The sequence below is a fragment of the Dufourea novaeangliae genome, unplaced genomic scaffold, assembly GCF_001272555.1.
Source record: "Dufourea novaeangliae isolate 0120121106 unplaced genomic scaffold, ASM127255v1 scaffold80, whole genome shotgun sequence".
NCBI lineage: Eukaryota > Metazoa > Arthropoda > Insecta > Hymenoptera > Halictidae > Dufourea > Dufourea novaeangliae.
In genome coordinates this window covers 815,478-843,451 of record NW_015373962.1, presented here as the reverse complement: position 1 = coordinate 843,451, position 27,974 = coordinate 815,478, and the positions used below count along the sequence as shown (strand labels likewise).

Below are 27,974 nucleotides of genomic sequence, written 5' to 3'. Positions count from 1 at the left end.
ACTGCACAAGTATAATCTATTTCTGTGATCAATAGAAGTAGATATAATATTTTTCAATTTATTCGACATTGTGTAAGTACTGAATGTCACAAAATTACATTATAATTTTTTTTAGCGAAATACGAAAATTCGCAGTCTCATTTGCAAATTCAGAAAGAGAACTGTATACTGATGGTTGTTATATAATTTCCAATGCTAATTATTTCTTGAATACATTCTAAAATAATTAATTCGTACTGTATACAAAATTATTGCGTTCAAGCTGACAATAAGTGGAAACGAAATGTAAGGAACAGACGCGTTGACCAAGGCCTATTAACCCTTTGACTGCGAACAGCGCCCTTTAGTCGTTCTTTATATGTACGTTGTAACAAAAAATTCGGAAATGTCGAGTTTTGAATCTGCCGTTGCTTTACATCTATCGTACACTTCTTTTGTGAAGAAGAAGTACACATGTATCTAGCAGAGTTTCAATTTCGATTATCTCAGAAACGAAGCATCATACGAAAAAGTATTATTCTACATTTTCAACTTATTTTTGTACGTAGAATAATTTCCTGTCCGGTGATACCACCTGTCATCTGGCCCACCCTGTGCATAAAGTAACAAAGCGAAGGCGAAGGGCTACACATAGAAAACATTAAAATACATAGTCGCAACTATAATTCTATCTTTGAGCCGAGCACTGAAATAAAACAGGGCACATGGGAAAAACTGTGAGGAAGCTTAAGACAAGTGTAATTTTCCTATAATGAAACATTACAAGTTCCTTCGTTTTCAACGCTGTCTTTGAAACCCTTCTAGAAAGTAGAAATTTCAAAGGTCAGGAAATATCTACGTGAAAAAAAAAACTAAAAGGGTCTAACCTTGTATTATGAAACTTGTCGACTTTAAGGGGCACGGGTTAATTATAGACGAAATATTTTAAATAATTCTCCCGGGTCCTCCTGATTACGATGAGATATACACATTTTGTAAATCCCTCCGATGGTAATGATAGAGCCAGTCCCTCAAACTCAATTCTAACTTCGCATTCCCGGCTGGAAAAATAAAATAGAAAATGCGAAATTACACGGTGATGGTAAAGTAGCCCCGGCGTTTCCTCTGCCGAGGGATACAGTTAATTCGTAACGGCCGACAGAGGAGAGCATGTTAGCGGTTTACCATAATTCAACGCGAAAGAAAAGTTCTACAAGGGGTAGGGGAACGAGATTATGGTTGTACACGAGTTATTTAGAATGTCTGCCCGTCGTAATAGCACCGAGGCCGTTTAGCTTCATTTTAGAAGGATACTAATTATACAGTTAATTACATAATGCGGGAGCGCACGATCGTTCCTCTGGTATCGGATCTGATCATGGAAACACTTTGACACCGGCATGAAATTATTGTTATTCGTTGACATGGTCATCTAATTCTTATCGCTGGACCGCGTATGTTTATGCACTTATACGAACGTACTTTTTTACCCTCATTTGTCAGACGAGTACGGCATACCCTGACTATTTCTATAACGTCTCGTTTTATTGAACAGTAGAAGGGTGGGGGTGGCGACTTTAGCGGGAAAAAGATTGATGTTTCTACTAATAATTTCCATCCACAACAACTTTATTCTGTTTGAAACAGCCAAAATAAAAATATTGTACGTTTGGGCTTGGACGATGCCATAACACGGTGTGACAAGGACGGTAGAAAAAGTGATTTCTGTGGAACACAAAATCAAGGAAAACATTGCCTTAATTAATTATTTCTATTGTAAATGTATTGTTAAATTCAATTATCGGAAGTAAATTGTGAAAAAGTATAACTTTTCTACTTTATAGTGTAACAATAACACTACGTGTTTGTACGAAAAGTAAATTTGTTAAGGAGTAGTGCTATCTCCGGTAAGAGTAAATAAAATAACGATAATTCGATTTTAATGTAACAACAATACGTAAATAACAAATTAATGTATTTATTCAATGTCAAATTTCATTCGTCAATTCACATTTTTACTTTGTAAAATAATTATATTTCTTGGAGTAACTCGTTAAGTCACCTTTTTTCCTGAGAATACAATTCAAGAAAACTGCAGTACTTTGAAGAAAATGAAATTTTTGTTAACTTTTCAAAAATTTCTGTTCTTTATGTTCCGAATGTCTTTTATACTAACATAATCACGATGTTCTAACCTACATAATCTTTTTCTTTTATGTTTAGAGAATCAATATACAAAAAGAACATTTGCAATGATGCATCTGACTCCGAGATATAACTGATTGAAGAACGCACGGTTATACAACACCCGGTGTGACAAGAACGTGACACTGAGATAGTGTGACAAGTGAAGCTTAGAGTAAGAATCAGTTTTGTCATAAACTGATAGCAATTTATTGTAACTCAAAATCCTTGGTTTTTACAATGAAAAATACTTTCAGGAATAGATGATCTGTTCCTGAAATTAAAGAAATGTTTGAGGGGAAAAACGCATGGATACTGTCGACGACGTCTACCAGACTGTCACCGACTGGAGGAAATCGTTAAGCTCATCTATCGATCTCAGAAATGCTTGGACGTCAACGGAGATTATGTTGAAAAATAGTTTCAGATATACTTTTACTGTAAAAATAAGGATTTTGCATGGCAATAAATTGTTCATCAGTTTATGACACAACGATTCTTATTTTAATAATTACCCTCGTAATATCCCTGAACCCTTAATTGGTGAGGTGGAAACTTTCATACCTTCATTAACCCTCGTCCGTCCCTTATGCCAATTTGACACATTTTTCTCCTAAGAAATGATGTTATTCTGTTATGTACAGATAAATTTCGCTGAGGCTCCGTGCCTTTTATTTTAAAGGATTTGCAAACTTGACTATTTACATATCTCTTTGAGGATACTAATTTTTTACAACTGTGTCCATTTTACACCAAGGAACAAATTAAATTGTGAACATGAGGGATGGAGGTAACTGGTGAGATGGAAAGCTTATATTACTAAACTGGTCAGAAGGTCTGACATATCCTGACTGTTTCCCATTTAGACATTAAATTTTTTGTATAGCGGGTGTCCCACGATGGTATGGTTACGAAATTTCAGGATTTTCCTTGAACTTTACAAAAAATTATGTTAAACAAGAGTTGAATTATATTTAAATACCTACGCATAAGTTTTGTGAACCAGTGTTCCTTTATCTACATTTTTCTTTCGGAGCAATGGATTTTACCTTTTGTTTTTTAAATGAAACTATAGATTTCTTTTAATATTGTTCATTACAACGAATCATGACAAATCCCAACGACTTCATAATCGTTGAATACGTTACAAAAAAATATAAATAATGTGAAACAAATGTTAAATATTAATATCTGAAATTACGAATTTATCAAACTTCTGTGGTCTAGTTATCACACTCTGTGTTTCAATAAACTTCTTGGCCGTATCGACGTCAGAGAGACAAAGAGGAAATTCAAATTTAAGTTATCACCGTTATCTATGACTAATGTATGTATCTAGTTTAGTTTACTAAAGCAAATAAACCAAATAATGACAGTACGCAAATGACAGAGTTCTAAATATACTTTGTTCTAATTACATTGTGGATATAATAAGTACACTGTGTACATAATAACTGTTGAACGAATGAATAGTTTTACTTGAATTTTTAACTGAAAGTGTAGAATTCCTTCTCCTATAGCGTGGAACTCTGGCATCAACATTGGATGGTTGTAAAATTTTTTAAAAATTATTAAAAACTATTTTCTCCTACGGAAAAAAGATTGATGATGTGAAAGAAAAATTGATTCGTGTGTAATTTTTACAATTTTTATTCAAATTCGCCAGTCAAATTCCACGCTATAACCATTCGTGTTGAAATTACTCACCCCAAAGTATTTTGCTTTTAGATGATTGGTTCGCCTGAAACTATGTACCTAGACAAGTTGTAGTTGCGCGCTACGCATGACCATCATCATCGTTTAATAATTTAAACAATTTTCATCATACCGAACAATTTTTTTGTTTGAAATTACTTGTAAAAATGTCCACGATAGACTGTGCAAACTACGGGTATAATGATCATTTGGTATCGAAGCAATCCAACGCAAAAGAAACCATTGATTTTGTCTGTCTAACAGTCCCTATACCCGTTTAATAAATGAGAAACTAAAGACGTCGATTCACGTTTCAATTGTCAACGCTCAGAAAACAAAAGCCGTCGATTTACGTCTCCCCCCACCCACAATGTATTAAAATCATAGACATAGACATATAGACTGCGCGTCTCCCTAAAACGGGCGTCCCAAGTTTAGAAAGAGATAGATAGTTGTCGGAGAACTTGGCATCTCTTTTTAAATCTAACAAGTATTGTAAGTAGTGGGAGGATGAGGTTCAGACGATCTACGTTTTAAATGGTTGACTCAGCTATATTAATAATATATAAGCAAGTACTGTGAAAGTAACCCGTCTCTTTCTAAAGTTGGGACGCCGGCCCAGCCTAATTCGCAGTCTATATTTCTATGTCTATGGTTAAAATAAAATCCTCGTCTCGATCGTAACCCCCGCGGAAACGGATACCTGTTACGGCCTGCGCAACAATACATACACGCGTAGCGTACCTAATCGGCGGGCGAAGCCGCGACACGAGGAGGTGGATACAACGTAGAGGAATCCTTTACCTTGGCAGAACGACATGGTTGAGTAACGACCCTCGTGGAAAGGAATGTTTTCTTAATTCACAGAAGAGGTGATCCACCGCTCGATACGTATCACTGCCGGCACTGAATCACACACCCATAGTTTCGGTCCGTGGAATAATGGCGAACGGCGGACACGGCGGCGGTGGACTTATAAATAACGCTTGGGGTATGGTCGCGGTCGACGGGAGGCGACGAGTTCTACACGGCACGCCGGTCGAGGCTGTACTGACGGTACTGACGATCCCGCTCCAGAACGCGGGCTTCGAGGGTCAACTCCCGTGGAAAAAGTATACAATACACACACACGCTTGGCGTGATTACGTGTCCGCCAGAAAGGACTCGGCAATTAGACGATACGTTAATAATAGAGGATCGTTCGCGCTACGTTTTCTGGCTGAATCTGATTGTTAACGTTTTTGACGACGATCGCTCGAAGACGGTGGGTGGGGTCGATTGTGACCCACGCTTTACAGATTTCTGTTCAGCTTCATGCGCAAGAATCTGAAAACACTTGGGTTTCTTTTTATACGGTACATGCGTACAGTGCAAGAAAAGGACTGTACACCATAAAAGAAAAACATACACACATACAGCACATAAACCTACACTTTTATACATTTTGCTGAACGGAATTTTTAAACAAACATTTATTTTTAGTTGCTTGTCATTAATTACGTGTACGTGGCAACCAATTAGTAAACTTACTGTATGTGTCTCGAGAGAAATAGGAAACAAACACAACTGCACTCTACAGTGTATTGAAGAAAAGATGAATTTGAAATATTTATACAGGATATGCATGATTTTTGTGACATTTTCAGCAAAATGATTAGTATGGGTTTTTGCAACCGCCTTAAAGTAAGTAAAACGCGTTTAAAAACCGTATAAAAGTTAATTATGTAAAAGTGGATCATGTAAAAAGAGATTCAGATGTGCTTAGTCGATTTGGAACGATGGGTATGAAATGAGCCACTTTTTCTGAAAATGGTATAAGTAGATTTTTCTTTATTTCAAAATATTTAATGTTCTGCATTATACTCTATTTAAAAATATTGTTTAATGCTAACAAACTTGTTTTATGCTTTTAAAATTCTAGACTTGTTTAATATTATCATGTAACCATTATTATCATGTAGCTGCAAATAGCTTCAACTTATTTTTTTCAAAGTTATACTAATCAAGTGTTTCAACTGATATCATTTTTAAAAGAACCAAACTGTTCCAAAAATGATAAAAAATAAAGTCAAATAAGTTATTAATAATCCATTGTACCGGTTGATACAACTGTAAATAATAAAAGAATAATATAACAACTATATATTATAAGGAAATTAACGAATATTATTTATTATTGAGTATTATTTTAGAGGAAGTAAAAGCCTTAATAAATGAATATTAAGTTACATTCCCTTTCCTGTATTTATAAACGAGTCTATTAAAATATAAATTCTTATGATGCTAATAATATAGATTGTATAATAATGACATCCGCAGTTCAGTCATTAGAAACCCTGAAAGGAATACATACATGTTCTTTGTGCCATTATAACGCCAGACTGTACAAATGAAATCAATAAATATGTATAAGTTCCAGAGGGTGAACAGATCGTAATGGATAAATATTTTTTTATACGTCGCACAGGGTCACAACTCGTGTTCAAAAATCAAAAAACTGAGTTTCGAAACTTTCGATTTTGTTTAGATTGAGAGTAAACGTCCCTCAAATCTAAGAACATTCTAATCTAATAATATAAACAACGGATTAAAATTGGTAATAAAATTTGTAGCGGAATAAAAGCACAATGTGAAAAGCACAAAGTGTGTTACAAATATATTTACACTTAGTGGATGTTCGTAATGTTTGCGATCCCTTCGGTATTAAAGTGAGCGAAAAGTGTCCTATTTTAATATTAATAACTAAAAAGGTTCGTATGTGAAGATACAAGTAAGTTCCAGTGATTCGAATCATATTACAACTTTATTGCCGTATCTTCAACATTTCATAGAGAATTTAAAAAAAAAAAAACGAAACCATTCTTTAATAATTGTCTGGCTAAGCAAGTTCCTTTTATGTCTTTCGATTTGATATAAATTTTGTCTGCTCCTGAGTGCTTTGTCGGGAGATTCGTCTAGGTTCAATAAGCAATAATCTAGATCAGGGGTCGACAAACTGCGGCTCGCGAGCCACATGCGGTTCTTTCGGTACTTTAATATAGCTCTGAAGTAAAATTCAAATTGAAATAAAACTATTATAGGTTAATTCAATTGGACAGGCGGGGCAAGCAAACAAAGTGACTAATAAGTGAGTCCTAACTAACAAAGATTATTTCAAGACAGCAGTTTTAAACATAAGAGAATCTTTTCTTCAAAAATTTCAGGAATTCAAAAATGATAAAACGACTCTAACTTTTATTACAAATCCTCTTAATGCCAATGCGAAGGAATTAAATTTTTCTCCGTTTGATACTCACACGGCTAATTTTGAAATACAATTGCTGGTCTTGACAAGCAAAGACTTATAGAGATCCAAATTTGTACGTCTTGGTACTGAAATAAAAGAACTGGAAAAAGAAAAATGCAGTCTGATTTCACGGCACAAGCAGACTGCTATAAAAGACCTACAGAAGGCAAACTCCATGATTTTCCATATTTGGAATGATCTTTCGGACTCATATCATGACTTGACAAGATTTGCATTTGGTGTTCTTAGTATCTCCTGGTCTAGATATTTATGTGAGCAATCGTATTGTAACATGAATTTCATTAAACGTAAAGTGAGGAATCAAATTACTGATGCCAACTTGGAATCGTGCTTTAAATTAAAAACGACTAGTTACGAATCAGACATACAGAAAATTTCTAAGGAAATGCAAGCTCATTGCTCACACTGATTGAAACCAATGAAAGCAATTTTTTGTGTGATTTTTTCTTCATTCAATAAAGATATAATTAATATTATCGCCTGACACGTTTGGCTCTTCCGTCCCAAAAGTTTTCCAACCCCTGATCTAGACTAACATGTGACTGCCACAATGAAAAAGGTCGTATGTAGCCAGACACACTTTGTTTCGCTTTTTAAGTCATAAATCGTCTAAAATATATACGTTTAGTTAATAGAGGCTGCTTGTCTTGTTTTAAATTATACTGCTATATTAATTTCACACAAAAATGTTGTAATAGTATTTAAATAATCCAGCCTCTTTGCAACGTTTCAACTATGAATGATGTCGTAATTGGCAGTCAACGTGTTAATTAGTTTTAAAAGATACAGAGCTTGAATTTCCTTAAAATTCAACAGAAATTGACAAAGACTGTAACGATAAAGAATAATTTAAAATTTATTATTGATACAAATAGTTTTAAAAAATCGCACTCACAATAATACTTCTAAATGAATTTCTGAGTGTTAAAAATTAAAATTTGTAGTGTGTAAATATGATTAACATATCAATGACCTGTATAACTTGTTTTTTCTACATGTAAATAAGTACTTGTTACACTGCGCACCGTGGCGTCATACCAAAGTGACGACGTATTGCTGTCACGGAAAACGAGGAACGTCCACGATTACAAACTACGCAAGTATTCCGAAACGATTAAACTATCTATAATTGTGGTGAGATGACGAATCAATGCACCTTTGACGTGACACTCGCGGAACCAAGATGGCGATGGTTGAAGGTTGCTACACGGTTTGACCGCTAATCGATGAAGAACAGAAGAGGCTTGCGTAACCGCGACTCGTTCGTCGTAAAAAAAAACTTATTTACTTGCGGTGCTAATTAAGCTGACGTTCACATGCGAGACCGTCGGCGTTCTGAGTGCACTTTATCATAAATTGGTCAAGGCTGAAGAGTTTCAAACATCCTGTATGGCCTACTAATTTGTGACTTTTCTTTACAAACAAATTAATATACAATACATAATACACACAAGTAACCCTCCTTACAGATTTACATAAAACAAGAAATGCGTCGAAATATTTGGCACCAGGTATATGAAACATCAGAAATACTTAAGAGAAATATGTTACAATTGCATATTAGATCTTATTCGTGGACTTATACGTTAAATCACTACATTGAAAAATTTCATTATTCTCTCTCTTTATTGCAATTATTCGATATTGTATGTAGAAAAACTTTACTGAAAATAATATTTCTATAAACAATGCTGAAAAATATAGCGTTCCATTTAATGCGAAAATATTATAATATTCTTTTTACTTCCTAATTATAAAAAATTATGATTCATTACATTAACCAGATTCAATATACACATCACGCAACCTACTGAAATTTATAATGAAAATTACTAGTCCCGTAATAAAAATTGTATTTAAATAATACATGACAGTTTCAGGTTCATTCTTTCTCTCGTTTGTCAAGACATTAATGTTATCTTTCATCAAGAAATGACATAACACGTTTGCTATCAAATTCAGAGTAAATGTTAATTAGTAGCGTTTAATTTCGCTGACAAAGAACTGTTGCGTATTCGAAGAAAGTACAATGCTGAGTTTGCGTAACAGGAACGCGAAATGCAACTCAAGCTTAATCAAACCAGACTTGCGTGTATAACGTGTTGTGGATGCTATAATACGGGTCATGTTGGTTCGTTTATCCGAAGCCATGTAAATTCGTTACCATAAGCTACCAGGAAGCTTGTCCAACAGTGAGGTTGTTTCTCGTTGTTCTTGTCCCTATCCCGTTACAATTCGTCACTTGTGTATCTCATCGCCATCGTTTTATACTTACTAATGAAAAGTTACCTTACCTTTAAATATAAAGTCTTTATACAGTATCTTCAATGTTACGTGAGATTATAATTAAATTGTAATAAAAAAAGAAAATTTGCTAAAATTTAATAACTTTTGGTGTTTAAAATATATAAATTTTCTTTTAATAATAAAAGACATAAATTTGTATTTAGTTTTGGTAACTGCTAAAATTATATAAGTTTCAAAGTTTAAGAAAGGTGACTATAAGTAAACAATTTTTTAATTGTTTCAATTGGGTATGTCGATTCAATTGCTAATGCGATGACACTTTAAACGATTATCTTTCATTTATCTATTTCAAATTATGCAATGTCATATGTTTATGGAATAATTGATGAAAAGTGGGATTAAATACAAACTCGATGCTTGATAGAAAGTTGAATAGAAGTTAAACTAGAGTGCAGATTTTATTTTAGTATGCTGTGCTCTGTTGTGCCTAATATAAATCCTAGTGAAAACTAACATCGGTAAAGCATCGATTGCAAATAACGTGTTGACTTCCTAACCTAATCATACTGCCGTGATGTTTCACTAATACTGCTTCTTGCAGCTGTCGCTATCTTGAAAGTACCTTCAATTACTATACTAACTGCAATACAACTAACATATGAATGAATTTATACATTATGTATAATGACCCAGAATTCGTTGCCAGAATCTATTTCCTACTATTTTTTAAATAGAGAATACAGGGGGGTATGCTACAACGAACAGTTTGTATTATTACAAACAGATGACTAAAATGAACGAATATGTAATAACGAACGGGGGCAAATACGATTGGCCATTTGCCGGCTGTCCCAGTGCCCCTTCGTTACCGTGGAAAAGAAAAAACTGACGATGCGAATCTGTTAATAACAGTCGTGAATAGTATTAGAAAGTCATGTTTTACTATTGTTTATGAAATTGCATGCAATATTTCAATGCTACAACGAACAGATGCTATAACGAACGAGGTATTAGAACCAATTATGTAGTCCGTTGTATCATATTCTATATAAATGGAACTTCTTCGTAAACATACACTTATTTTATTAAAAAAGAAAATTGTCTTACATATTAAGAAGAACATAACTTAAAATCAAGAAATGTCATCATATCATAATGTTATTTTAGGAAAATGAATTTAATTTGTTTGTACACGTGTAATAAAACAAATATAAAATACTAAAAATTGAAAAAACTTGACCTTTCGAAATATTGCGTTTACTAGTGTATGCTATAAAAATAACATTTCTATCAACGAGTGCAATCAGTAAAACGAACGATATTTCAAAGAGTCGATTCTTGCCCTTCTTTTGTGTTATAGGCAATGGTTTTTTCTGAAATGATGCAAATGGTAAATACTGCTGGTTTTAAATGGGCTGTTCCTTGTCTCTATTGATTAAGCCAACGATAGAGTATACAAAGGGAGTTGGCTTCCTCACAGAGCAGTGCTTGATGGGTCGAGAGGCCGTATTTGTGTTAAATCCTGTTATAAATCTGACGATGATTATATTCTATGTGAAAGGAGCACCGCTCATGTGCATATACACACGCACACACATTACATAGATTTGTTTCATATGACTACGGTTAATGAACTCTCTCAGTAACGGAACCAAATAGGGTCGTAAATATTCGGAAATCGAAAACCAAGGAACGAAAGAATTTTTATGAAAATTGTATTATATTACTCATGTTTATATACAAGGCGGGTGATTTAAATTGACCCCCTCGAATGTCTTCGAAACCGTTGATGGTAAAAAATGTTCCACATAAAAGTTGAATACATAATTGCGAAAGGGAAATAAGCTGATGGAAGTTGGTACTTTTTTTTAGGTGAACACGCGGAGGTCATATTAAGACCAAATTTGATACTTTTTAAATGGAATCATATATTTCTGAATGTAATAGTCAATGTAGCTCGTAATTCCTTATAAAAAAAAGTATTAAACTGTTTATTTCGAAAAACCATTAGTTTAGGAGATAGTTTAATTCTTCAGTGTAAAAAGGTGCATATTATTATCAACAATTTTGCTCCAGGTTACTTTTTCTCAGATTTCAAGGCCATCAACTTTTGGGCACAACAAAATATACGTTTTTCAACATACATAATAACAATTTCAGTAACCTACGTTTTTAGTTTTTATAACCTTAAACCGGCCTTGAACAATAAACGTTACATTTTAAAAGATAGTGGAGATGTTTTCATTTACGCTTTAAAAGGCTTTTAGACTGATATAGTTTTTAAGGCACACACGAAGTAGAGATGTGAAAATAACGATTTCTTCGAAGCCTGAAAATACTTTTCACCAAACTTTGAAAATGTAGAAGTAAACAGTTGTACGTTTACCCCATGGTATTACTATTTTTGGCGGTAATCTGTTGACTTGAGAATGTGAAAAGGAAAGGAGAGGGAGCGTTTCGTCCTGGGCCTGCTAGTGGACTCGTCCGTAAGGCTACCTAGTAGACCCTGCCTTAGACGCGGGGATATACGATGGTCGGTTAAGGACGTATATGTATATACGAACGAGGAAGGCTTCAGGTAGTTGCGGGAAAGGTGTCAACTCGGTAGACCTCTGATGGCGAATGTAGGAGGTAGTGCCGCCACACTTTCATTCTCGTTCTCACTTTTCGTCGGACAAGACACATGGATGGCTAATTAGATTCTTGTCAGCAATCAAACAGTCAATATGTATACATCTACAGTCTATACAGTCCTCAGTGTAAATGAACTTATCGTTGTTTTCTCTCGAGTCCAGTATTTCGTTTTATGTGAACTTACTAAAACAAATTTAATTCAGTGTGAGATACGCGCTGAAAATAACACAATATTACTCGACACGTCACATCTGAACGCACCCGTATGTGTATAGTATTGTCGTCTCGTATCTTACTTAGCACTTGACCTTCAGATTATTTTCACACTTACTACACTCAAAGCGAAACTATCGCCACTATGTACGTAGGTACACCGTGACTTAAACTTGCTCTTGCTGATAATTCAAGTAGACAGAGTGGATGGATCATCTTGTACAATATACAGGGTGTCTCAGGTCGGGTAGTACAACCGGATAAGAGGTGATGCTACACAGAAAAACAATTTGTAAAAAGAACACAACATTTTTTCCGATGATACTTCGTTTTCAAGATAATCGAATTTGAAAATTTGCACGTGATTAAAATGAATTTTCAAATTCAATTTTCTCGAAAATGAAACCTCAGACGAAAAAATTTATTCTTTTTTTGACATATTTTTCGTTATAGAATCATCTCCTACCCCAGCGGTGGGCAAAGTTGGCTGCCGGGAGCGACGCTCTGTACGTAGCAGACGAGGCAGCTTGAGCCGCGTAGTGGGAGTACCCCCGGAGTGGGGCAACAAATCCGGGAGCAGAAGTTATACAGCTCTGCTATACAACATACATACATACAATAACAATTGTATAGTGAAACCCATATTTCGTACGAGCATTCTACCAACAAATAGTAAATCTTGTTGTAATTCACTATTTAATGTATCATAAATACACATGTCTACCTTATTTTATTAAAATTTTATTTATGAGTATTATTAAACTGATGCGAAAACATAATACAGCAAGAGGCCCGAATTTCGCACCTGTGCCTAATTCCGTCCCCTAATCTATCTATTAATTATCTATTAATTATTTAACTTGTGTTAAATATGATTCTAATAAGCTAGTAGAATAAACAAAAATTTTCATCACTTTCAATATAAGTTACGACAATTTATTGTTTTACACACAGTGCACTGTAGTGATTACTCATTTAAAACCAGATTTCAGTATTTATGATAAATCATTCTGCCATGTTCTTCTTTCTTAGATGTAGTTTATTGTCTTTGTTTTCATAATGTGAAGTCGTAATTTTGTTCTGTCACTTATAGGTCAGAATCGATAATCATATTGATAAGTGACATTGTACCCAATTTCGCCCCCTTATACTGGTGGTCTTAATTTCGCTCCGATGATACCTGTGTTTTATGTGACAAGCTATTTTCAAGTGAGTTAAAGGAAGAAAAATTGATTAAACATGCTGGATGCTTCAAATAGTACTATGAGTTATGTATGCGCATAAATCTAAACCTCAAACAAAGAAGTTCCTGTGCCATCACTGTGTATGATTTTATTCTTTAATTTTTGTTATATTTTTTAAGTCAACTATAAAATTGATTCCAATTTATATTGGAGGGGGGTGGGGGTAATATTGAGAACACTTTTTTTGCAAAGTGAAAAATGCATCTTTGATTTTTGATTTCGTTTGTATGAACTTTTATGAAGAAGTGATCAATAGAGTTTCGTAATTAAGGTTTTAAAGTGACTATTCAATATTTCTCAGACTATAATATAGATTAGCTTTCAAACAAGAACCAAAGAACCTTAGAGGGGACGAAATTTGGGCTCCTTACTCTAAGATAGAAAATCGAATCGAAACGCGTCTTTATATTACATAAATACGAGATTACTGTTTTGAGTCCAAATGGGCCTAGTATCGGATGTGCAGTCAACTGCCAGAGAATCGAAACTTGATTTCTATTTAATAAAAACTGCCGAGAATAATGCCCTAATAAACCGGATTTGCGTTTAAATGTTACAATATAGATTTCCCCCTATCCCGGTTCCACCGATTGAACAGAAACTAACTGTTTCGCTTGAACTCGCGAATGAGCGGGATTGGTGAGCTTACCGCTCCAAATACGACGCGTAATTTCATCGTATGTATAATTTATTTTGGGCGTTTATTGTATCGCGGAAGCTGAGCCGTTTCCTGATTGACCATTCAGGAACTTAGCCGGCGTGGCGCGCGCAACAGCCTCTCCTGGAATAACGTGTCCCGCGATGCTCGTATATAGGTAATGCATGCAAACTCAGTCTGATCGGTTTAATGAGGATGTACTCCGTCTGAATGACGAGTGAAAATTACGCGGCAGTCGCGCGCGAGCTGTCCCGATGAACGGCATAAACGCCGATATTAAAACTGCACGCGTCGCTACGCGGAACGTCTACTCCCGTTTCTCGCAGGATCAAAAGCGTATCTACACGAACACCAAACTCTGACGTAGCCGTGTTTGACTTTGTAAATTCTGATAGACAAAATAAAAGGTATCGATTTTTAGGGAATGATACGAAGTCATTTAAATCCTTAAAATAAATACTGTAATGTATAGTAATCCCTCCATGCATGGAAGAGATTCTGTAGTATTCGGAATCTCTGAATGTCAACTGTATTTAGAATAAGTTTTATAAATTCTGATAGACAAAATAAAAATATCGATTTTTTGGGGAATAATAGGAAGTCAATTAACCCTTTATGTGCTGATGGTATTATGTAGTACCACTTATATTACAATAAGATGCTGCCACTAACAAATATACTTAGAACTTGGCTAGGAGATATAAGTAGTTACTAGTTCTTTGAAGTTCTCTGAGATGTTATAAAATGGTGTCAACACTCAGAGACGCTATGTTTAGCTATTTGAATAAAAAAATGCAAAAAATAAAAAACCAAAAAACCATATTTGTACAGTTCTCAGGTAGGTATCTGGAATAAACGGTAAAAATAACGATAACATAATTCAGGTCATGAAGGGTTAAATCCTTAAAATAGATATTGTAAAGTACAGTAAGGTCTTCATACATGATGGTATTTCGGAACCTCCGAGTGTCAAATATAGAACAGGAAGGAGATTCTATATCGCGAAGGCGCTGAAATGTCTGGCCTTTGTTGGCGCGACAGTGATAAAGAAAGAAAACATGACCGAGTGAGGACGAATGGAAAGGTTGACTGGTTCCGCGGAGGACTTCTTGTCGAATGGAGATAGCGACCGCCATCTATGCAGTAGTGACATGACTGACAAGTATGGAGACTTTACTGTATAGTCCTTGCCAAGATATAACGCGGTCGTAAATCGCGTTGAAGCGGTGACACCTATTATTGATACCGCCGCAAACGGAGCCCTGTACGACTTGCATTATAATAAAACGTAAAAAGCTGTCAACAAACTGCAGTTAATTTACTATGAGGGTAACTGTAAATTCTGTTTAATGTTTGGAATAATTGAAAGGACTTCAGTTTTTTGTTGGATATTATCACCAATAAAAAGGTCAGAAGTATTAAACAGAATTGATATTGTACGGCATGAACGACGCTCGAGCGATTTATCTCCCCTTTGATCCCTTAAATGGACGTTCCAACGCTCGAAACATGTTTTCTTTTCCGCTTGACCGATTTTATAACCGCGCTATAACTTGGCGATCTCATGACGTCGTCGATCTGCCGGTAGTACGGCCGGCCAGCGTTCTGCGCGCTTCTATTTCAATTAATATACAGGATGTTAATAAAAATGTGGGACACTTTTACACGGTGGATTCTACATGTAAAACTAAAGCAAAAATCAAGAATGGCGAAATTGCGTGCCACGTGATTCCTTATGAACAAATAAGAAAAAAATATACGATATAATTTTATCATTGTGGGCTTAGTTCTTGAGACAATCGACTTTGAATATCTGCTGGATACGCAATCGAATAAGCTTGGCTAGCGCGTCTGGTCATTGTTTTCCGTTTCTACTTACTACCATGGACGAATACACGCGTTTCCGATTAATTTTCCAATTCGGTTTTCTCGAAAACGAATCCAAGAATGACAAAATTTTATTCTATATTCTCTTTTTCTTATATTTTCGTATGAAACCACGTGGTACCTGCTTTTACATATTATTCGGTCGAACCCTGTATGTATGTACATGTATTATGTACGCGGTCATAGCGACGAAAGTTCTACACCTCAAAATTAAAAAAAACTTTGATTAAATTGTCGTTGGAAGGGAGTCCAAGGGTGAAAACGCGCCCTCAAAAAAATTATGAGTTTTCATATCTGCGAAAAACAACACCGCAAAAGAATTATATGGAAACTTTTTTAGTTTCAATTAAATATTCTACAATATGACAATAAAGAATTTGCGCAAAAATTGGTGATGCGGTTATGTTTCGAGAACATATCTTTCACGATTTCGTAGAGTTTCGTGACAACAGAGAAACTCAATTTCGTTAAGGGGGTGTTTCCACCCCCAGACTCGTTTTATTGCAATAACACAAATTCACCTCGCGTACACTTTCCTTGTAAGATTTTCTGTTTCATTGCCACGGTAGCGTTGGCTACAAATCGCAGCGCGTAGCCACCGCTAGCGCGGGAACTCGGCTGGTAAACTCGCGCTCTGATCGGTCGGGGTTTTTCGTTAATATCTCGGTAATGAAGCCTCAGCTTACATTGTTGTTAAGGAAAAACTCGTTCCAATTCACCCCCCGAGTGCCCCATTTCCGAGTCGGACAACATTTTTGTTACACCCTGTATAGTCTACGCTTTAACTTATGTCAGCAAAATGATACCCAAATCTAAGACATGAATTGGCATGTAGAGTCCTCTCTGTGAAAATGTCTCGCAATTCTACTAACATCCTGTATATTTCAGTTCCAAAACTATGCTTAACACATTGACGCCCGTTGGCGCGGATCTGCGTCACGGGCGGGGGTTTAAGCCATAAAGAGAATAACATCGGGCGCCAACGTGTTAACCTGTTTTTTTATTCTTCATATTCGAGTGTATTATAGCCTGTACTATCGTATTACTGAGTTTATCGTTAAAGAAAAAAAATCCGTCTCGGAAGGCTTAATTCGCGTATCAAGTCTGACAGACATTATACGTTTACAGACATAATCACGTTCGTCACGAGAAACTGTTTCTCGCAAAGTAATCAGAAACACTTCGTTACTCTCAATTAAAAGTCCAAACGCGGTCAAATCTCGTGAGTCGAAGGTGAAACGAAAAACCTGGGTTCGTGCGCGATTTCCAAAGCCGGAATCCCCACCCGTGTTGCCACGACCTCACACTCACAACCAATAATCTTTTCGTGTACGTGCACCGATGGTAGTTAACGACCCCATTGAAGCGTTCTACACCGTGAAAAAAGCGGACGCACCACCGTGGAAAACGTGGCGAGGCACGATAATCACCGCGCGGCTTTTTCTTTTTTTTTTGCGCGCGCGCGACAATCTTTTGAACAAGTTCGCGGCACGTGTTCTCCTGTTTCCTTTGGACGCGTGAACCACCCGGTTCTTTAGGCTTTGATGGAAGCTTGAAGGAAGATAAACAGGGTAAGTGCACCTAATTTCGCTTATCCAAATTCAAATCGTTCAGAATTAGAAGGCAAATTGATATTTTGGTATCAATTGGTCACGGATAAAAAAAGAAAACAAATCATTATTATCAAAAATTATTATAGCTTGTTATCTGAGGATGGTGTAACCTTCACTTCATACAACAGATTATAAATGAATTTTCTTAACTGCACAACCGATTGGCATAGAAAACGATATAGAGTTTCTAAGGGAAATAATAAAGTTGTCCGTTGGCACTGATTTGTTTGGAAAACTTCAGTTTCCTTACAACTGTACTGGTATTTGAAGCCCTACAAATGTTATATGATACGGAGTATGAAGATTTTCTATACCTAAATGATAACTTCTCCGTCTTGGTTTGGACTTCCACTGTCCACTTTCGATCCTGTATTGCTGCATCGAGCTTACATACTGACTTACCTATAACAGAAAAAAAACATACGTCAGAAAGTCTGTTTCATCCTGGTTGAATTAACATAAAATTTTGGGGTTATATGAAACAGCCAAACTTGGGTGTTTTTAGGAAAAGTCGATTCATTTTTCTCAAAATGCAAAATGTAGCATTTTTGAGAAATATTCTATGTTCTACTTTCAAATTAAATGTTTTCGCCTGTAAGGGCCTCGTACTGTGGTAAATTATTTTATTATCCGTCCGATTTATAAACTGCGATATCTGAACAGTGGCACATCATATGGATTGACCCCTACCGCCATCCATTTTGACCCACAATTCACAGATTCCAAGAATTCCAGGACAATACATAGGTACATTCATCGGATACCCATCGCCATCCATCTCTCGATATCTACCAATATGCTGTTAAGTTCAATCCCTCACAAATATGCTCTTTATACAGGGTGTTCCAGCTGAAGGAGGCCACTTAAATCTCTGCTTTTTCTTTTTAATAATATGAGAAATCTTTAAAGCGGTATTTCATTGGTTTCGAAACCACTCAAGTTCTACTTTAACCATTTCACCATATAATTAAAAAAAAATGATATATAATTCAGGTGGTCCTCTTCAGCTGGGACACTCGTGTATCAAATTGATATTATTGAATAGAAATTTCAGCCAAAAGCACTTCCAATTTCCAAATAGACATAGAATGTAGAGAATACATACAAACAAGATTTATTAACGTTTATGCTGTTACAAAATTGACATCAATCTTTATGTCTGACCTAGAGTTTTGTCATTAATTGAACAAAACACATGCGATTCATGTGCTATCACAGATCTGTGTAAATGAGCTTTCCGGCACCGTGAAATTCGGTTATTATTAATTTAAGATATTGGTAGAACCTCAACTATACGAATTAACTACATAACACATTTTCTTGTAAGAACAACCATCTGTGTATATACAGGGTGAGGCACTTAAAACCGGCCACCTGAATAATTTGGCTGTTATTGGTGATAGGAAAAAATGCATCAGGCCAAAATTATTTAGTATCGAGGGGCTGACCATCCGATGTTATTAGTTTTTTGATAGGTGGAGGCTTCAAGGAGATATGAAGGTCATCTCTGTTTTTTTAAATGGAACAGTATGTTTTTTTACTTATATTCTGATAGAGTATTTCAAGACGAATACAATGACCTATTCGAAAGGTCATTCGTGGTCTGGGTTAAGCCAATGATGGAAAATAATATAATACATACATATATATAATACACGTAGGTACTATTTCTTCAACTTAGCCATTATTTTCTCCAACAAGGATATATGTATGAAGTAATATTATCTTTGTCTACAATTTCGTATTTTCGATTAACTTTACGTATTTCAAATCCAGTACATTGTATTGTTAATTAAAGTGCTGAAAAATACAGCTTAAGCTCGTTTCAGAATACTGGGTGGTATGTTATTTCGTACATCTTCTAAGCTAATTCTTTCAGAAAACAGCCGTGACTTATTCTGTATTCCCATACTCGGTATTTGGGATGATCGATTTATCCCGTTAATCGACAGTCGGTATTCTACTGTACCTTGATTCAAAAGTTATGAGTTTAAAAAAATCCGATCATAGTTGTTCGTATACGATGTTTGATAAAAATGTTCCCCGAATTTTTATTTCTTTCAAAAAATATTTGTATATTCATCAATATTTCATATCACACTTATGCTAGCGTTTTTTCCAATACTCAAAACACTTTTGAAACGTTCAGCGATTTTGCCTTTATCTCCTCTATGATCACTTCACTACACTTCATTACTTGTTATGATGCCTCAACCACCGTATTCCTGGGATATGACCCTCTGCGACGTTTTTCTGTTCTCAAAGATAAAGAGAACCATGAAGGGTCAACGTTTTGCGACCATAGAAGAGACAAAAACAAAATCGGTGAACGAGTTGGAGGCTATACCGAAAAGTGCGTTTCAAAAGTGTTTTGAGAATTGGAAAAAACGCTGGCATAAGTGTGTCACATCCGATGGGAACTACCTTGCAGGGGACCATATCAATATTCATGAAGAAATAAATAGTTTTTGAAAGAAATGAAAATTCTGAAAACTTTTTGATCAAACCTCGTAAATTTTTTTCTCTCGATAACTACGCGAAAGTTAAAATTGGGGCTTAGCCTAAAAACGACAAAATGTTTTTTTTTCGCCAGTCTCACACAACCTGAACAAGAGTCATGCACGATCGAGTCATCTTACCGCTATAAATGTCGTACAAGATTGCCATGAAACTGTTAGGAGGAGTATTTTGAAATCCAAACGAGTTGCATAAGGCGCAGATCGTTACGGAGACACGATATCCTTATTGAAACGTGCGAACGTCGTTATTCACGATCCGGTTTAATAATACCAACGATCACACGTCGCGTCGTCGCGACTCTACGAAGGAAAAACACGAATTCAGTTCCACGGCTACGTAAATGTACCGCTTACGAGAAGAATGCACGCTGTTCCGGAAGCGACAGAAATTATACGGGCTGGTGAAAGCGATTCTCTGGCAGATTGCGTTCCCTGATTGTCAGAAGAAGGTAATATTGAAATTATTACCTGCTATTGGAGTTGAAGAATATCGATACGATCGATTAAAAAGGAAAAAGAAATTTCACGCTTATGTTCGCTGTCTGGAATACCTAGACAGAAGAACCACTAAATAATTTTCTTTGTTAATAATTAGTGAGCTTTTTACATAGTTCTAGACCGAAAGACAAGCAAATTGGAAGACGAAATAGAAGAGTGGGTACATACTTCAGACATTAATAAAGAACCACTAGGACATCTGAATATTGGATTAAACAAAAAGTTCGTTCCTGTTTTATTATTTACTATACAGTACATTATAACCTATAAATTATATTGTTCTCTCTATTCTGTTCTCTTCAGGTGAAAAGAAAAATCGTAAACATTGGGATAATCAAACTTGTACGCGATAAATTTGTAAATGGAAGACAAGAAAGTGTATTTCTGGCACCTAATGCTTTATTAGTTTCAAAAGATTATAAATGCCACTCAGACCAAAAAAGAAGATTTGTGAAAGACAACGTCGAATTAGTTACAAGCAATCAATACAGTGCCACTAGAGAGACAGCGGAGACATTAAAAGTAGTAGTGGATACATTATTGACAAAACGAAAAAATATATGTTTAATACTTGGGTCTTTTTCTTTAAAATCTGAACGATTCGTTCAACCCAATAGAAAAGAATAAACAGTAATTATACGGCTAAAGTTCGACAAACCTGAATTTACATACTATCATCTGCCGAACGAAACAAATTTATGTTGCCATAACATTTTTGGTACGTAGAAACTGTTAAATTGATACTCTTAAATATAAAATATTTTTTCTAACATATTCTACTTCGTCACATTCTATCATATTCGTTTTATAAATTTCATAGTTTACAATTCACCGTTGGTAATTTTTATACTAAAATTCGTAGTAGGTAATAAACAATTGCAGTTTTGGTTTTCATTCATAACATCTTGAAACAAAGGAGACATCACAAAATATAAATTGTTCAATAAACTCTCCGTCGTTTTTATTGTACATGGCGAGTTTAATCAAATAATGTGAAAACATTTCAGTCTTTCAGCTTTTCAGTCGGGAAGACCATACAATAATATAACTTGGTTATATTATTTCTAATATTATAACTTTTACATTTGTGTCGACACTCTCCGCTTCGTTGATCCTCCGTATACAGAGTACAGCAAAAGAAAGGTGCGCGAGCATAATTTTATGGAGTGAACTAGGAACAAAAGAATAATAAATTAAAATTTCAAGTATATATTCTATTTAGCCTTTTTCTCAAGTTAGTGTATTTTAATGCTCCTTGTCGTGAGTTGCAACAGTTACCAGTGAATGAGAACACCGTCAGAAATTTTTAAGCGGGTCAGAAACTCAGTAAGAGGAGGTTTAGAAGCATCCATTAAAACTGAAAGGGGTATAAGACTCCACAAGACGATTAAAATTTGGTAACATCTGAAAGGGTGCACAAACCATAAATAACGATGTCGTTCATTTTCTAATAACATCTGGAAGAAAGTCGATAAGTAGAAACAGTATAAAAACTTTGGTGCAAGAACCGGTCATCTTTAAAAATAACGATTAATCAGGAACTAAAAGAAACTTCCAGAAAAATTGGAAATTTAACCTATTTTCTACTTATTTATAGTTTGTTATACTCATAAGCTTTACAAATTTATGCCTTATGTTTGTTTCTACTCTTTCCTTGATATTAATCTGTTTAACAAATTTATTGTCTCATAGAGACTACTGATTTTTGCCCCAAACAAGTAATGATGTAAGCCAATGATTTTCTGTACAGCTTGTAATAATTTATGTACGAGGAGTAAATTAGTATACAGAAACATATTACATACTTCATAATATAAATATTTACCCGAAATTTATTTGAGCACCTAATCTAAACCTGAAGCATCTGATTTACACATCCTTGCTTCATCTTAATTATTATCGTCTCCAACAATAGACAGTATCTGTAAATAATACCACTGGCCGATTTTCGGTAGGGGAGAGTTTGGGTCAGTTAGGATATTCCCATCCCTGTTGCGCATACCTTATTCGCATGTCAACTGTTCGTTATTGCAGTAGTAGAAGTATTCATAACCTAAGCGAGAAGGGCATTTCCATGGTAAGTTTAATACAAATTGCAAACCGAACTAAATCGCTGCTATAAAGTCATATCGACGACCTTCTGAATCAGCAACAATTATAGATTACAAATTAGAACGTGAAACATATGGTTTGAGTAACAGAGGTACATTACTATGAAAGTTATTAAAATGTATTAACAGAATGTTATTAAAATCGACATTGACTTAAGTAGTTTTGAAAATCTACATTAAACATTCAACTAACAATTTTCAATATCTTTATGGCCAAATAACTAATTTTAGAACTATTATATTTTCAAAGATTCCTTTAGAATAGTAAAATGAAATCATGGTGAAACATCGATGGTAAGGCCTTACTAATTATAATTCTTCGGAGTTGAAGCGTGTTTCTCCTTCATTTTCATCATTACTACAAATTTACTGAAAACTGACCCAAACCTTCCCACTCTCCCCTACATATTGATTGGCGTTCGTACCAAAATCTTCAGTCAGACAAAACATTTGTTTACCGTACTACTTTCATTAATGAATTGTTAAATGTTTAATAATCCAAGCTTTTATATGAAATCGAGTACATATTTTTAAGATCTCAACCTACAGTTATGAAACAAAAGTCGGATTTTTAAGATACTGTACACCCTTAAATTGTAAGCTTTAGCATGTATTCTAAAAATAGTTTTAAACACAGCGATCTTTGTACGAGAATTGGTTGAAATACAAAAACTCTATCTCTAATTTGTCAACAAGATCAAATAGGACACATATTCATGAGAAATCTTTTATCATTACTTTTATGATCATGAAATCATGCTCATACATATGTATATGCTTTGATATTCTCTGTATAAAATACGTATAATTCGGATCTTCTGTATATTCAACTATTAATTACACATTTAAAGTTGGTATCGTTCAGTATAGATTTATGCCTATAACACATTTACTCTTTTGCAATTCAGCGTACATTCGGAAAATATATTCAGGTCTTTCAAAGTGACCAGCTTTGCTACAATTATATAAAAAAAAATCTAGGAAACGAAATAATCTTTTTCAATGCTCCTCATCCAAGTCAACGATACGTAATGGCTCCAAATGGAAAACTTGTACACGGATAATCGAGAAAATTCTAAGAAAAGATAAAAACTGTGGTACTTTCGTCGGCCATAAAAATGTGTACGTCTTTTCTTATTTGGAATTTCAAGCAGAACTTTACGATCAACTATAGAATACGAGACAAGAATAAAACTGAGATATTAAAAAAACAAACGTCTGAATAACACAGCATAAAATTGTGTCTCGTAAAAAGTGATTCGTGAAGATGAATCACGCGAAGGTTCGCCGAATATATTCCTAGGCTGTTCGGAAAATTAATGAACTCCGTGAATGGAAAGTGTGCCTTTCAGGTTGACAAAACTATATGAATCATCGACGACTCCAGACACAATTATGTCATTTGCTCCTGACGCGTGCATAATAACACCAGGCCGGTAAGAATACTGTGTCTAGCGGGGAGTGTAAACAATGGATAATACCAATGTGATCAAGTGTCACGACACGTACGATGTCGTGCAGGTTGTTCCCTAATTACACGTTGACGCTATAAAAAATAAATTAATAATTAAGATACTGTAATGGCTATAAAAAATAAATTAAAAGGAAAAAGACAGGAAAATATCATACGTGCTTACGCAGCTCGAACGAAGTCTTATACATATACATATTTTGACCGGAGAGCTTCCGAACTGGTTTAATAGGAAATTAAATAAAGAATTTTCCAATAGGTGCCATAAAAAGAATTTTTTGTAATCAAAATCATAGTGTATGGCAAATTTCCAGTTTCTTTATTGCAATATAAAGTGTAAACAATGGCAATCGGCCAAATGGCCGCCGCGCGACTTTTTATGCAGGCGGCCATTCTTTTCTGAAAATTTTCAAAACATGGCTGTATTTCACGAATAATCTCCCGAATATGATCCTTCAGCTGTTCAATTGTTTGTGGATCGGTGGCGTGGACCTTGGATTTGGCGTAACCCACCTAAAAAATCCAAGATCTGGCGGTTTGACTACCGTTGGACGATTTTTTGGAGGGTTACGTGAAATCCAAGGCCTACGACAACGATCAACAAACGATTTAACAGCTGAAGGATATATAACCATCGTTGTGTGAAAATATCCTCAAAAATTTCCAGAAAACAATGGCCGCCTACATGCGAACATCGCCGTTTCGAGAGATAACGGAGCCTGGGAACTATGTTCGCAAAAAAGCCATTGTTTCAACGGCTGTATGACATATCGGGACGTCCTGTTGGATGAAGGTTCAAGTCCATATTATCCAATTTGGGCTTTACAGATCGATTATCGTGTCGCGATAATGTATCTACGCGATTCACCATAAGCGTATCGTAGGCCTCATAGCCCAAAACGTACGGGCCAACGACACCTCCTTGAACCACCTTTAGATTTTCAGAACTCAAAGTGCGACAAGTTTGCGACTTCTGAGCTTAGTTGGTCTCCAATGTTGACCGTGAATATGAACGAAGTTTGCGGTACATTATTTCTAATCAATCACGAATTTTCGTAATAAATTTAGACGATTTGAATACGTTGTGCGATTATATAGGGCTCTATGACTAAATTGTTATAGATTATAGAGGACGTATATGTGGAAACAGGTCATAAAAATGTTTGACAATTCACCAATGACAGCCAAAAAACTTTTTTAGTAGTCTACATAGTCTTATAAACTTCCTATAGTCCCTATTAGAGAACCCTATATTAATACTAAACTTCACACGACCGATTAAATAAGCAATTTTGCCGTTCTAATTCCTACCTTTTTGAAGGGTTCGATAGGTTTAGTGTTCTAAATATTATACAAAAAATATATACAGGATATCTCAAAGCGGCTAGTACAACCGAACAGGGTGTGATTCTATAAGAAAAAATAGATTAAAACAAGCAATAAATTTTTTTCGTTTTAGGTTTCGTTTTCGAGAAAATTGAATTTAAACGTTCATCTAAATCACGTGTATTTGTGCTGAGAATAAGTAGAAACGGCCTTCAGTGAACAGATACGTTAGCCAAGTCCTATTCTGTTGTCCATGTATCCAATAAAATTTCAAGTTCGATTATCTGGAAAACGAAGCATCACCAGAAAAAATTTTAGTCTTTTTATTCGACTTATTCTTTCTTATAGAATCACCTCCTGTCCGGTTGTACTAACCGACTTGAGACACCCCATATATGTCATAGTTTTTAACGTAATTCCCTTTTCCGTCCTGCAGAGTTGGGCAATATGTAATCTATTTACAAAACCCAAATCTTAATTACAATGTAATTAACTATACTAAATTTATAATAAAAATTACAATGTATTTGTAAAACTACAATGTAATTGTAAGTGTCCCGTAATTATACTGCAATTACATTGTAATTGCGATTTAGATTTTGTAATTAGATTACATTTTACCCAACTCTGCCATCTTATACACTTTGTGAAGAAAGAACTTCCTACTTTTTTTTTGTCTAAAAATCCGCCGTCTCGTCATGTCATACATTTAGCGTTCCAGATATCGAACAATGATACAGAATAGTTTTGTCGCTACAAAAAAAAAGAGCAAATCTCGGGCAACAGGAATTTATGTGTACGAAAATGTGGAATGAAAAACTGTTACCATATCCAATCAAAACAATGCCTTCTCACGTGGAACAAGATTATAGTATTTCGAACTTATGTAACACAAAGTGAAACGTCCTCTTGTTTTTCAGAAACTCGTTTAACGGTACGAAAGAAAGGTGATTAACGAAGGAAAAGATAAAAATAACTGGATTAAATTGCCGGGCATGACGCGAGCAACGTCTGGCGTCTTAATTGCGTTCATAAAACGTTGGTGCTAACTCACAGTTAGCTGAGATGATTTTATCGCCCTTGCGAGTCCTACAGTCCCTTTGCGGTAGCTACTGCTGTAAGTTCGTCCGGTTATTCAGAAGTCTCATCCACGGTGCCGCTACTGTCCGGAATAACTGTGGACGTCACAACGATGAAACAGCTCCTCGTTTATATCCGTGATGTTAACAGTATACACGTACAGGATGACTCATTTAAATCGATCCCCGCGAATATCTTTAAAACTGTTGATGATACCGAGAAACGTTTCGGATGAAAGTTGAATGGTTTCCAGGGGAAAACAATTTCGTGCAAGTAGTCTTTTTGTAGGTGTACTCGTAGAGGATATATGAAGGTTCAAATTGTTTTTTCAAACGGAATTATATATTTTTCAATGGATGAATCGGTGCAGCTCGTCATTTTCTATAAAACAAAGTGTAGGTACTTGTGCCAGAAAACTATTAGCTTAGGAGATATTTTAATTTCAAAATTGCGAAGTGTTACTAGTAATACGATGTTTACCTTTTAAAAGTTGATGTTCAAAAATACGTCCTGCAGCCTGAATGCAGAGATTCACTTGGTTTGCAAATGACCAATCCTTCCTAATATTTCTTTCGGTTGACATGCCATCCGTACAAGCATAAATATATAATTCCATTTTTAAAAAAACCAATTTGATCTTCATATGTCCTTTACGCGTCCACCTATACGTATACATGAAATTTTCCCCCCTCGAAAAAATGCAACTTTTACCTGAAATTCTTTTTGGTATCATCTACGGTTTCGCAAATATTTAAGGGAATAAATTTAAATGACACACTATACATGTAGTCTGATTCAATACATTAACATTGTTAGTTATGTACAGTCGGTTAAAAAAATATGCGAATGCCAAAGTAATAAATTGTACTTTTAAAAAGTACTGTAAGAAAAATTAGGTAATTCATTTTAAAAAAACGAAATTAAATATTAAGACTAACTGCTAACTATAGGGTGGAAGTGATATTAATTATTTAAACACAATTATTTTTAGTGTACCAACGTTTTTACAATATGTTATTAACTATGGGGAGTACCCGACAAATAATTATATTTAAATAAAAATAAAAGTATTATGTATATAATTAAATAGGTATACAATACTTTTCACCAAATTAGCAATTTCTGTATTTCCCTCCAATTGTTTAAATACTTTAAACCGTATGCAATAAATCAACAGCTTCTTCTTTCTATTTTTATCACCAACGTACTGTAATGTACTGTATCATAATAAATTTTTGTACTGCTTGTATGCATATTCAATGTACACATACAGATTGTAGGTCAAAATTAATCAGTTGCAAATAATTA

General features: G+C 35.0%; 1 protein-coding gene across 4 annotated transcripts in view; it reads right to left on the bottom strand.

The window, feature by feature from the left end:
* Nucleotides 1–27,974, bottom strand: part of LOC107186663 (protein kinase C and casein kinase substrate in neurons protein 2) — a 119,834-nt gene that overhangs the window by 63,118 nt on the left and 28,742 nt on the right. Inside the window, exon 1 of one of the 4 annotated variants that reach the window (XM_015574589.1) lies at nucleotides 4,663–4,775. The exons of the other annotated variants lie outside the window; for them this stretch is intronic. The gene's annotated coding sequence lies outside the window, so the exon portion shown is untranslated. Of the gene's footprint in view, nucleotides 1–4,662; nucleotides 4,776–27,974 lie in introns of those variants that run through there. 4 annotated transcript variants of the gene reach the window in all.